Source organism: Polypterus senegalus, chromosome 1 (genome assembly GCF_016835505.1).
Source record: "Polypterus senegalus isolate Bchr_013 chromosome 1, ASM1683550v1, whole genome shotgun sequence".
In the NCBI taxonomy this organism is placed as follows: domain Eukaryota; kingdom Metazoa; phylum Chordata; class Cladistia; order Polypteriformes; family Polypteridae; genus Polypterus; species Polypterus senegalus.
This window is the reverse complement of record NC_053154.1, coordinates 340,526,250-340,536,197: the sequence shown is the minus strand read 5'-3', so window position 1 is coordinate 340,536,197 and position 9,948 is coordinate 340,526,250. Positions and strand designations below refer to the sequence as shown.

The 9,948-nt window shown below is 40.4% G+C and overlaps 1 long non-coding RNA gene across 1 annotated transcript; it reads left to right on the top strand.

Moving 5' to 3' along the window:
- The first annotated feature begins 6,983 nt into the window (after positions 1-6,983).
- Positions 6,984-7,496, top strand: LOC120517296. Its single transcript, XR_005631016.1, has 3 exons — positions 6,984-7,086; positions 7,176-7,237; positions 7,423-7,496. It is a non-coding gene; the product is annotated as an uncharacterized LOC120517296 (long non-coding RNA).
- Positions 7,497-9,948: the final 2,452 nt, after the last annotated feature.

Here is a 9,948-nt window from a genome sequence, read left to right as displayed (position 1 = left end):
GCTGGCCTCTCTCTTACTAACATCTGAAAGAAGCTCTCTCTTACTGATCTGATGAAGAAGACCATCACACCATGAACTGAAGACAACACAATGAAGAGCACAGCTCAGCAGCCATATTGAACAGACATGTGGCTGAAAGCTGAGCACCAACGATGCCTTAACTAGAGACATTAAGTAACTACAAGTCTGTGTGCCACCTGAATTACACATCACCATTTTATCAGGTTGTATGGTTGCCAATATTCAAATGTACTTTGCATTTTGTTATTTTTTATGAATATTATCAGTAATACATTATTTTATGTGTAACTTAACTCCTGCTTGTCTTTTTACTACATCTAAATTGCCTGAGGTTATAGATATAGAAGGGAAGGTGGGGTTAAGTTATATAGAATAATACCTTATAAACAGTGGTAAGTCTGTGAGATTAGGCATTCTAAGGCTACATATTAATAATACAATAGGGGAAAGTAGAGCAATATATATATATTACTCTACCAAGATAAAACAGATGAAAAGCCTTCAGGTTTAGGGAGAACATTTGAAGTGAAGAGCAGTCATTTGAGAAGAATGGTGGAAGAAAAACAACAATTTATCTTGCATTAAGAGCAGGGAAGCAGGAGCCCACCTGGGGACAAAGAGACATGGTGGTGGAACGGTGAGGTGCAGAATGTGAAAAAGGCTACGTTTCTGCCATATATCATTTCTTTTATTAGGAATTTGACATTTTTCGCCTACCCCAACATTCTCTCCAGAGAAGGAAGCTTTGGGGTCTCAGTACATGGTCAATCATTACAGCACCCCTGGAGCAATGGCAGGTGAAAGGGTTAAGGGTCTCACTCAAGGGCTGCAATGGAGCAGCACTAGGACATTAGGTATAAACTGAAGGGTTGGTCAGATGATAATAGTTTTATTACAGACAAATTTTCCTTAGTAGAATTAAAATCAGAAATTTCTAAAAGAAAAACGCCATGTCCCGTATGTCATGTATTCCTTGCTAGTTCATAAGAAGCTAAAGCTATGAGTAATGCCGTATTGTAGGTACCAAATATCCAGGGGGAGACAATGAAGACAGATCGAGTCAATATAAGGTGATGTGGAACGTAAAGCGATTTCTTTGCAGAAGCTTGGGAGACGGTTACTAGAGGCCATGCAGTTCTATTCAAGTGCAGTAATGTCACCAGTCACAAGTCTGAATACACTTAGGTCACTGTGGATGATCTCTGTTCTTACCTGTAAGTGTGTTTATGTAGAGGTACATACAGTAACTGGCAGTTATAACAAGTGGCCACAAACACAGCAGTAAGTGCCAAAGTAATGCTCATTTACTTACTGTTCATAAACGTTTAAATGAGACCCTGGACAGTCAGGGAAAAACAGGATTCTGTTCTGTCCTTTCAGTTTCAATGATAGTATAATAATATTTAAACCTCAAAACAATATCTAACGTTTCATGCTTATCTCCTCTTAGGCGTTCGTCAGCTTTTTTTTACATACCTTTAAAATGAAATCTTTGTTCTCATGCATATATTAAGTTTGTATTTCTTTTACATTCAGAAGAGACACATAATTATATTCAAGTCTACAGAGAAACCAGCAGCTTTCTTCAGTGCCCAGGAGTACTCTTGCCCATTTTGCTACACCTTAACTGACTATGCAGGTGTTGTCAGCCGCTTACAAAGCCAGGTTGGCTCAGTGGTGATTAATGGAGGTGTGCGACACTCTCTGGGGTCATCTGATTAGGTGTATACTTTGATCATTTGACACTTTGAACACAAGTGGATTCAGCTTAATCTCCATGTTGTCTCACTGGCTACAACAGGATTATCTTTGACAAAATACTGTAGTATGCTGTTCACCTTTACACCTTTAAATCATGGCTCTGTATTAACAAATCATTCTCTTTTAAAATAATATTTAGTACAATATGACAGAGATGGTATACTAATTACAAAGTATGTAAATGTGGAATTACGTTACATACAATTAATAGGCAACAAGCAATATATATTCTGTGGCAGACGACCAGGGATCTTGCCCCACCGGGATGCCTGGAAGAAGGATGAACCAGGAGAGGGGCACTATCTTTTCCTGGGCATAAGAGGGCAGCCCCCCTGGATTCCAGCAGGGCCACAGAGATGGAGCTGGGAAGCTCAACCTTATGGGGATCCATAGCCACCATCAGGGGGACGTCTAGATGGTCCTGGAGCCCTGGAGGACACCAGGAAGTGCTGCCGAGCCAGGAACTGTGTATGCCCGGAGTGCATCCGGGTGCAAGGGCAGCACATCCACCACACTAGGAAGTGCTGCTGGAAGACCATTACAGAGTACCTGGAGCACATAAAAGGGGCCGCCTCACTCCATTCCAGGAGCCGGAGTCGGGTGGCAGTAGATGGAGCTTGTAAGAGAGGAGTGGAGACGGATGAAGGAAGGAAAATGACTGAGTATAGTGTGATGATTTGTGCACTGTGATGGTGTTGTGTGTTGCACAATGAAGGGTGCGTGTATTGAAGATTTAGAGTCTGTGTCTGTCTGTGCCAAGGCTGGTCTTTCACAATTCATACATCTTTAAATGCATCATCAGCAGTATCTATCATTAACTTGTACTGATTAAATGAAATAGCATGTGTAAAAGCCAATCTGAGAAAGTGCATTTCTCACAACAGACTTAACATTTGCATAACAGCGAGTGCATTTCTCAAAACACTTAGTGCAAATGACAAAACATCATGGATGACCAGCAAAAGCAGGTAACCTCTTCAAAATCCTCAATCCATGCCTCAAAAGCAAGTATTTACATTGCTGAATATGTCAATGCCATCAAAATGCCAAGTCCATGAATCATCGTCCATGGACATGACAGCCAACATGTAAAGTCATGTTATCAATATAAAATTGGCACAATCTAAACATTTTCTGATGCACAAAACATCTGAATGACAAGGCAGGAAACATAAAAATACAAAACACCGATTGCAGGAGATTGATTCAAGAAGAATATTTTATTGATTGCACAGGTATATGGTGACATACCATGCACTGCACTTGGAGTCAAGCAAAAAAATACATTCAATACTTTATGCATAACATATGAAATGAGAGGAAAAAAAATGACAACATCGAAAACAATATATACATGCTGAAATGTGTTTTGTATTTTGATGTTGTTTGCCATTGATGATGTTTTGCCATTTGCACTAAGTGTTTTGAGAAATGCACTCGCTGTTATGCAAATGTTAAGTCTGTTGTGAGAAATGCACCAAAGCAACTGAGGGGACTGATTGATCTAAGATCTCACACCTGCTCCGAATAATGTGTCACCTGAGAGCAATTTAAGGTGGTGCAGGAATACAAACCAGAGAAAGTTTTGTAGAAACCTATAAAATACACTTGACAGCCAATGACATCTTGTTGAACACTTTTGACTGCAATGACTTACACAAAGAAAAAATGACAAGTTTGTCTGGAGTGTAAGACAAAGTGTAAGAGGGCTACACAATGCATTTTGATCATCATGACATAAGTAACCGCTAATGCACGATATAGCTGAGAATTGCACATAAGCATCTGCCTGAGTGAACTAAAGCAATTGCAAAATGATGAAAACACCCAGAAATTGCTGTTCTGATGTGCACATCTGACTAAAGGTTGTGGGAATTGAACGAGCAGTTTTGAGAACTTCAATTCTGTTGTGAGAAATACACCAAAGCAACTGAGAAAAACTGTAATGTTTTAAGTTAAACTCATATTAGTGTTTGCTTAATTTGAATAGAATAGAATTTTCCTTCATATTCATAGACAATGGTATAGCCTTTTGGCCCTTATAAGTTAATAGGAGGGAGAACTTTCATTGAGTCAGTTGATGTTTAGAATTAGTCTCATAGCTAGCAGGGACTGAAAGGCCCCGTTACAGTTTGTGAATGGGATGGCATACAGTATTCTGAATGTTAATATGTAAATGGTTCAACTGTATAAGCAAACTTAAAGATAGGAAGCAAGATTTACAAGCTTTAAAAAGAACTTTTCTTAAACATGAACTTTTCTTTTCTTTGCTATATCGTTTTTTTCTCTATTTTGTGTGAACTGTTCATCTTTGAATTTTTACTAAAATTTCTACTGTGGAATCATTTCAACGCATTAAGTTTTTGCCAGAATCCCATGAAGCAAACTACAGCTGCAGAACTTTGGTAATTTTGGGTTATACAACAGATTGGACATTTTCAAATAATTGCACATTGTTTACTTGTTTTGGCCTTGGCCCATATCTCCCAAAATCAGCACTTCAGCCTCATCCATTTTTCTTACTTTATTATTTCTGTGACCTTGTAATGTGACCTTAATAGTTATCACTAAGCTATTTTAAAACATTATATCTGCTGCTAAATAAATATTAATAATGGCACTGGTGTAAAATAGTAGGAATATCTTTAAGGTTCTGGAACATTGGTAATGTTGTGCTATGATCTCCTACATGAGGCCACAGTCACTCCCTCACATGTATTGTTGGTTCATTCAATATTTGGTAGAGATTAAAATTATTTTATCTGATGTTCATTATTTCTCTATCTGAATTCTGACCAAAAATCCAACTCTGGTAGTCTGAAATGTGCATCATTGTGATGTAAAGTAATGAACAGTGTTATGCAGATGACACACCGCTGTACCTGTCGCTCCATCCGGAGGTCAATATCAGCAGGAGTCTCTACATGTCTTACTGACATCTCAACTTGGATGGAGGACCACCATCTACATGTCAACCTGGCAGACACCAGGCTTCTTGTGATATTAGCCAGCCAGTCTGCTCATCTCATCGGCTCTGTACAGCTTGGCTCGCTGTCACTAACACCTGCCAAGTCAGTATGCAACCTTGGGGTGGTGATTGATGAGCAGTTCTCTTTTTCTGACCACATTTCTACTGTTTCTCGTTTATGGAGGTTGATGCTGTACAGACCTTATCTGACATAATATGCCAGGGAACTTCTGCTCCAGGCTTTGGTCTTATCACATCTGGACTACTGCAGCTCACTTCTGGCAGGAGTAGCCACATGTGCTATCAAGACACTACAGATGGTCCAGAATGCAGAGGCCATCTTGTATTTAGCTAGCTGAGACAGGAAACATGTCACTCCTTTCTTCAGGTCGCTACTGTACATTAGTTCCCTGTACCACACATTCAATTGAAATCCCTTACGCTGCCCTACAGAGTAGTCAGGGGTCAGCAGCTGTGTATATGGAGACACTGGGGAAGTCCTAAACTCCTTCTCATCCACTCAGGTCTGCCAGGGAACACGGTCTGGTGATGCCACCTCTGTGTCACCTCAAATCTCAGTCCTGACTCTTTTAATGTGTCGTCCCTAGTTGGTGGAACGAGCTGACAAACCTCCATCAGAACTGTTGACTCCCTCAATAAATTTAAGAAGTGATTGAAGACCCACCTGTTCTCTGACTGTCTGTTGAACTGATAGATGGACAAACCTTTGCTCTGTGATATTTTATACTGTTGGTTAATTTGTTGTTAGATTAAGTTTAATTGCTTTATTGATTGTAAATATGTGAGTTATTACATCTCCAATCAACTTTTGTGTCTGTCCTACTCCACTTGCTGAACGAACAGGCCCATGCCTAACATTACTCGATTATGTTGACCTCTTTTATAAGTTACTTTGGATAAAAATGTATGCCAAACAAATAAATGTAAATGTAAAATGTAAATGTGAATAGTGCCAGCTATGTATCAGTTCAGAGGAATTCTTGGTTTTGTGTGCTGAAATTATTAATAGTCACATTTGCAGAAATAACTACAATTAATCCAGTTCTACAGTGATATTCCACCTGTAAAGTTCACATTGACTGTGTTTTCGATTTACATTCATTTAAAAATGGATATTGACAAAAACAGTTAATCTTTAGGAAAAATGCCTTTACTCTTATGCCAGGTACCTGGAAGATAGATAGATACTTTATTAATCCCAAGGTGAAATTCCCATAATCCAGCAGCAGCATACTGATAAGAAACAATATTAAATTAAAGAGTAATAACATTGCAGGTATAACAGACAATAACTTTGTATAATGTTAACGTTTACCCCCCCGGTGGAATTGAAGAGTCGCATAGTGTGGGGTCTCCTCAGTGTGTCAGTGGAGCAGGACGGTGACAGCAGTCTGTCTGTGGCTGAAGCTGCTCCTCTGTCTGGAGATGATCCTGTTCAGTGGATGCAGTGGATTCTCCATGATTGACAGGAGCCTGCTCAGTGCCCGTCACTCTGCCACGGATGTCAAACTGTCCAGCTCCGTGCCTACAATAGAGCCTGCCTTCCTAACACATTTGTCCAGGCGTGAGGCATCCTTCTTCTTTAAGCACACCACCGAAGAGGGCGCTCACCACAACTGTCTGATAGAACATCTGCAGCATCTTATTGCAGATGTTGAAGGATGCCAGCCTTCTAAGGAAGTATAGTCGTCTCTGTCCTCTCTTGCACAGATCATCAGTATTGGCAGTCCAGTCCAATTTATCATCCAGCTGCACTCCCAGGTATTTATAGGTCTGCACCCTCTGCACAGTCACCTCTGATGATCACGGGGTCCATGAGGGGCCTGGGCCTCCTAAAATCCACCACCAGCTCCTTGGTGTGGCTGGTGTTCAGGTGAAGGTGGTTTGAGTCACACCATTTAACAAAGTCCTTGATTAGGTTCCTATACTCCTCCTCCTGCCCACTCCTGATGCAGCCCACCATAGCAGTGTCGTCAGTGAACCTTTGCATGTGGCAGGACTCCAAGTTGTATTGGAAGTCTGATGTATGTTGGCTGAACAGTCAATCATCATGAAGGGGCCTGAGTTGCCTTGAAAGCCTGCATATTGTAATCTTTTTAGTTAGCCAATAAAAGGGGTCATTTTGCTTGGCTTTTCTCTACATTCATAATGGCTAACACGGTACAACACCCTAGTACTACATTGTGTATTGTGAAGCGTTTTATTAATAAAAGTAATTGTCATTGCAATTACCTGATTTACATTTCTTAGAACGACATGCCACAGATTAGGTGATGGTGGTGTCTTCTCTTACTTTGGAAAGCCAGCCTTAAAAAGTGAGTAAAATCAATCAACCTTTCAAGTATTTTAAAAGCAGCACAGTTATCAGCATTCATCAACTTATTTCTGAATTGTTTTATTCTAGCCAAGAGAGCTATCTTCAATTTCCAAACAGCAAGGAGGACATTCTGTGCACCACAGGAACAGGTGGGTCTAACAAATTAAAGACTACGTGCTACAACCAGATCTTCAGGAAGGGATTTCCTCAGGTGTGTCTTTCCACAGCTATGTGTCGTGTAGATGGGATCGTGCAGACAGAAGACACTGGTGATAAAAATGGGGCATCGTGTGGCCTCGCTGATTTCTTGAATGGCACTCATTTCTGCTTTCAGTAGTCACACAGCAGACAGGGAACAGCAAGATTCATGTCACCAGTGTCATCGGGTGACGTTAAATGAATCTGCAGGTCAGCATCTTTATGTTTTTGTGTAGTTTGTGGTGAACTGCAATGTGTTAAAATTACACTATAATAATGGAATTGTGAAACGGCATAATATTTTAAAATGTGTATTGCAGTGGAAAGTTTGGTTCTGACAAAGGTACAGCCCTGTCAGGTACGCAGTTCAATGATTATTATCAGCGCAAATACAGGAAAAGCTTTGAAGATGAACGGGATTTGTGTTTTCTGTATCATTCAGCAATCACTGAATCAAGAATGGAGTGATCATTTGTTTCAGGTACACAATCTGAATTATGTACAGCTTTGTACAGGTAGCACGTCTACTGAAATATGTGCAAGTGAATGTTTAAAAACTGCTAAAAGATTGAATATTACACCAGGGAGCAATTAATTGCATATTATTTGAAATGCCTTCACCAATAAATATATTATAATGGTAATTGGGCCCAGTGTACTTCAGCTACTTACTTAAATATAATGACCTGTAAACGTATAGCTGGAAATGAAATGTGTGCTGCAGGAATGTGCTATTAAATAAAGATTTAACGCAGAAGACTTAAACTCATTTTTACTGCTTTGAACAATTTCTGAAAGGTTTAAAGCATGATTTGTTTTCTTCAAGAAGAACTGCTATGGTGGTACAATAGAGCTTTTGGTTCTTACTTTTTTGTTTTTTACCCCACCTCATGGGCACAGGGAGCAGAGACAAAAAACAAGAGAAAGCAACAGAGATAAGAATACCAGTGACCGCCTCCAGCAGACCCCCGTGACCCTGGGTTAGGATATAGCGGGCTGGAGACTGACTGACTGACTGACCAACTGACCGACTGACTGACTGGCTGACTGACTGCTTTGACCACATTGCGTTGCTGTATTTATTTCATAAACCAATTTGTTCTTTGAGTAAAAATGGATGAAATAGGTGGATATTCCTAACAAAACTCGTACACTTTGTATTTTCTCTTTTTAATAAAATGCCTGCTGTGATCAAAAGCATCCTGAAGGCTTGTGACTGGTTGGATGCCAACAAAGACCAAGATTTCATGATATTGACAAGGATGAAGAAATGGATTAGACCAAAGGGGTGATGATGATGTTGATATTGAAGAAATGATGGCCCCTTTCATATTTACTTTTGACAGCATATCAGATATGAACTTATAATTAATAATAATAATAAAACACATTCCCGTCAGTTGCTGTTGCTCTACCATTGAAGTTTGTTGAATTTTGAATGATTTTTTTTTGACCTTCAGAATTTCAGGGAGTTCCTTGGGGCAGAAGGCCTACTGTGATGTAACTTTGTTCAGTAACTCTCAGTGAAGAAAGGTGAGGACGGACCAGCCAGGTTCAGTGGTTCCTTGTCTAACTGGGCAGGACTGTGTAATGGGTGGGGGGGGGGTTTGTAGTTTTTAAGGCTGTATACCACCCTAATCTGATCGCCTATGAGCAGACCTGCAGGGTAGCCTGGGAACTGATTGGGTGCTGCGGGCAGGGGCTCTGCTAAGAGAGGGTTACCTTATCCAGAAATGGGTCGGTCTGACTTGGAAGTGCTTCTCTCTCTGGTGTAAATCACAGCACCAGAAGTACTCCGGGTTCAGCATAAGAGGAGCCACCTTGCCTCACTCAGGGAGTCAGAGTCATGAACATAGAAGGCCAAAACTTACCTGCAGAGGGGCGAGTAGAAGGAATAAAAAAATAAAAAAAATTTGTGTTTCTTATTAAGGAACGAAGAGCCCATATAAGTTATTTCTGTCAAATAAACTCATGTTTGAACCTGGAAGTTGTGTGTGTGTGTGTGTCTAGGGTCACAATGCTCCATACTGTACAGGTCACACTCCCCTATCAATAACTTTTGTGTTTTGATGCATAGCTTTTAAATTGCAAGACCTAAACTGCTGGGTTCAAAGTTCAATGTGTGAGTCAAATTAATAGAAAATTCATTTGGGACAAAAGTCTGCAGCCACAGAGGACCCCTGGGACTGAGTCTGAGAACGACGTTATCAAATACTGAGTTATGAATGAACGATTCAGTGCCATGTTATTGTTCACTCTGAATCAGAACTTTATATATACTGTACTGTGTGTGTAGAGTACGTGTACATGTGTGCACTGTATGTACGTATAGTCACACGGGTGCACTTGGGGGACAACTTAAGGGTTCTGCTGGTGGTAATCTCTTGCCAAAGCAGGGGTTGGCGCTGTCTTCTAGTGCCTGATCTCTGCAGAACAGAAGACAGACCGCCATTCCACCACTTATGTTGCTTTCTTTGTCTACCCTACTGGACATGACCCTTCATATCTGGCACCCATACGCTTCGAAGTTCGGCCATATTTTGTGTGTAAAAAAAATGTCTGTCATCTTTGTAAAACAATCAACTAATTTGGTTTTGTTTCACATGGGGTCATGGACCTGCCCCAAACATTTTTCTGTGTCGGCTCTTTTCTCTTATAATTC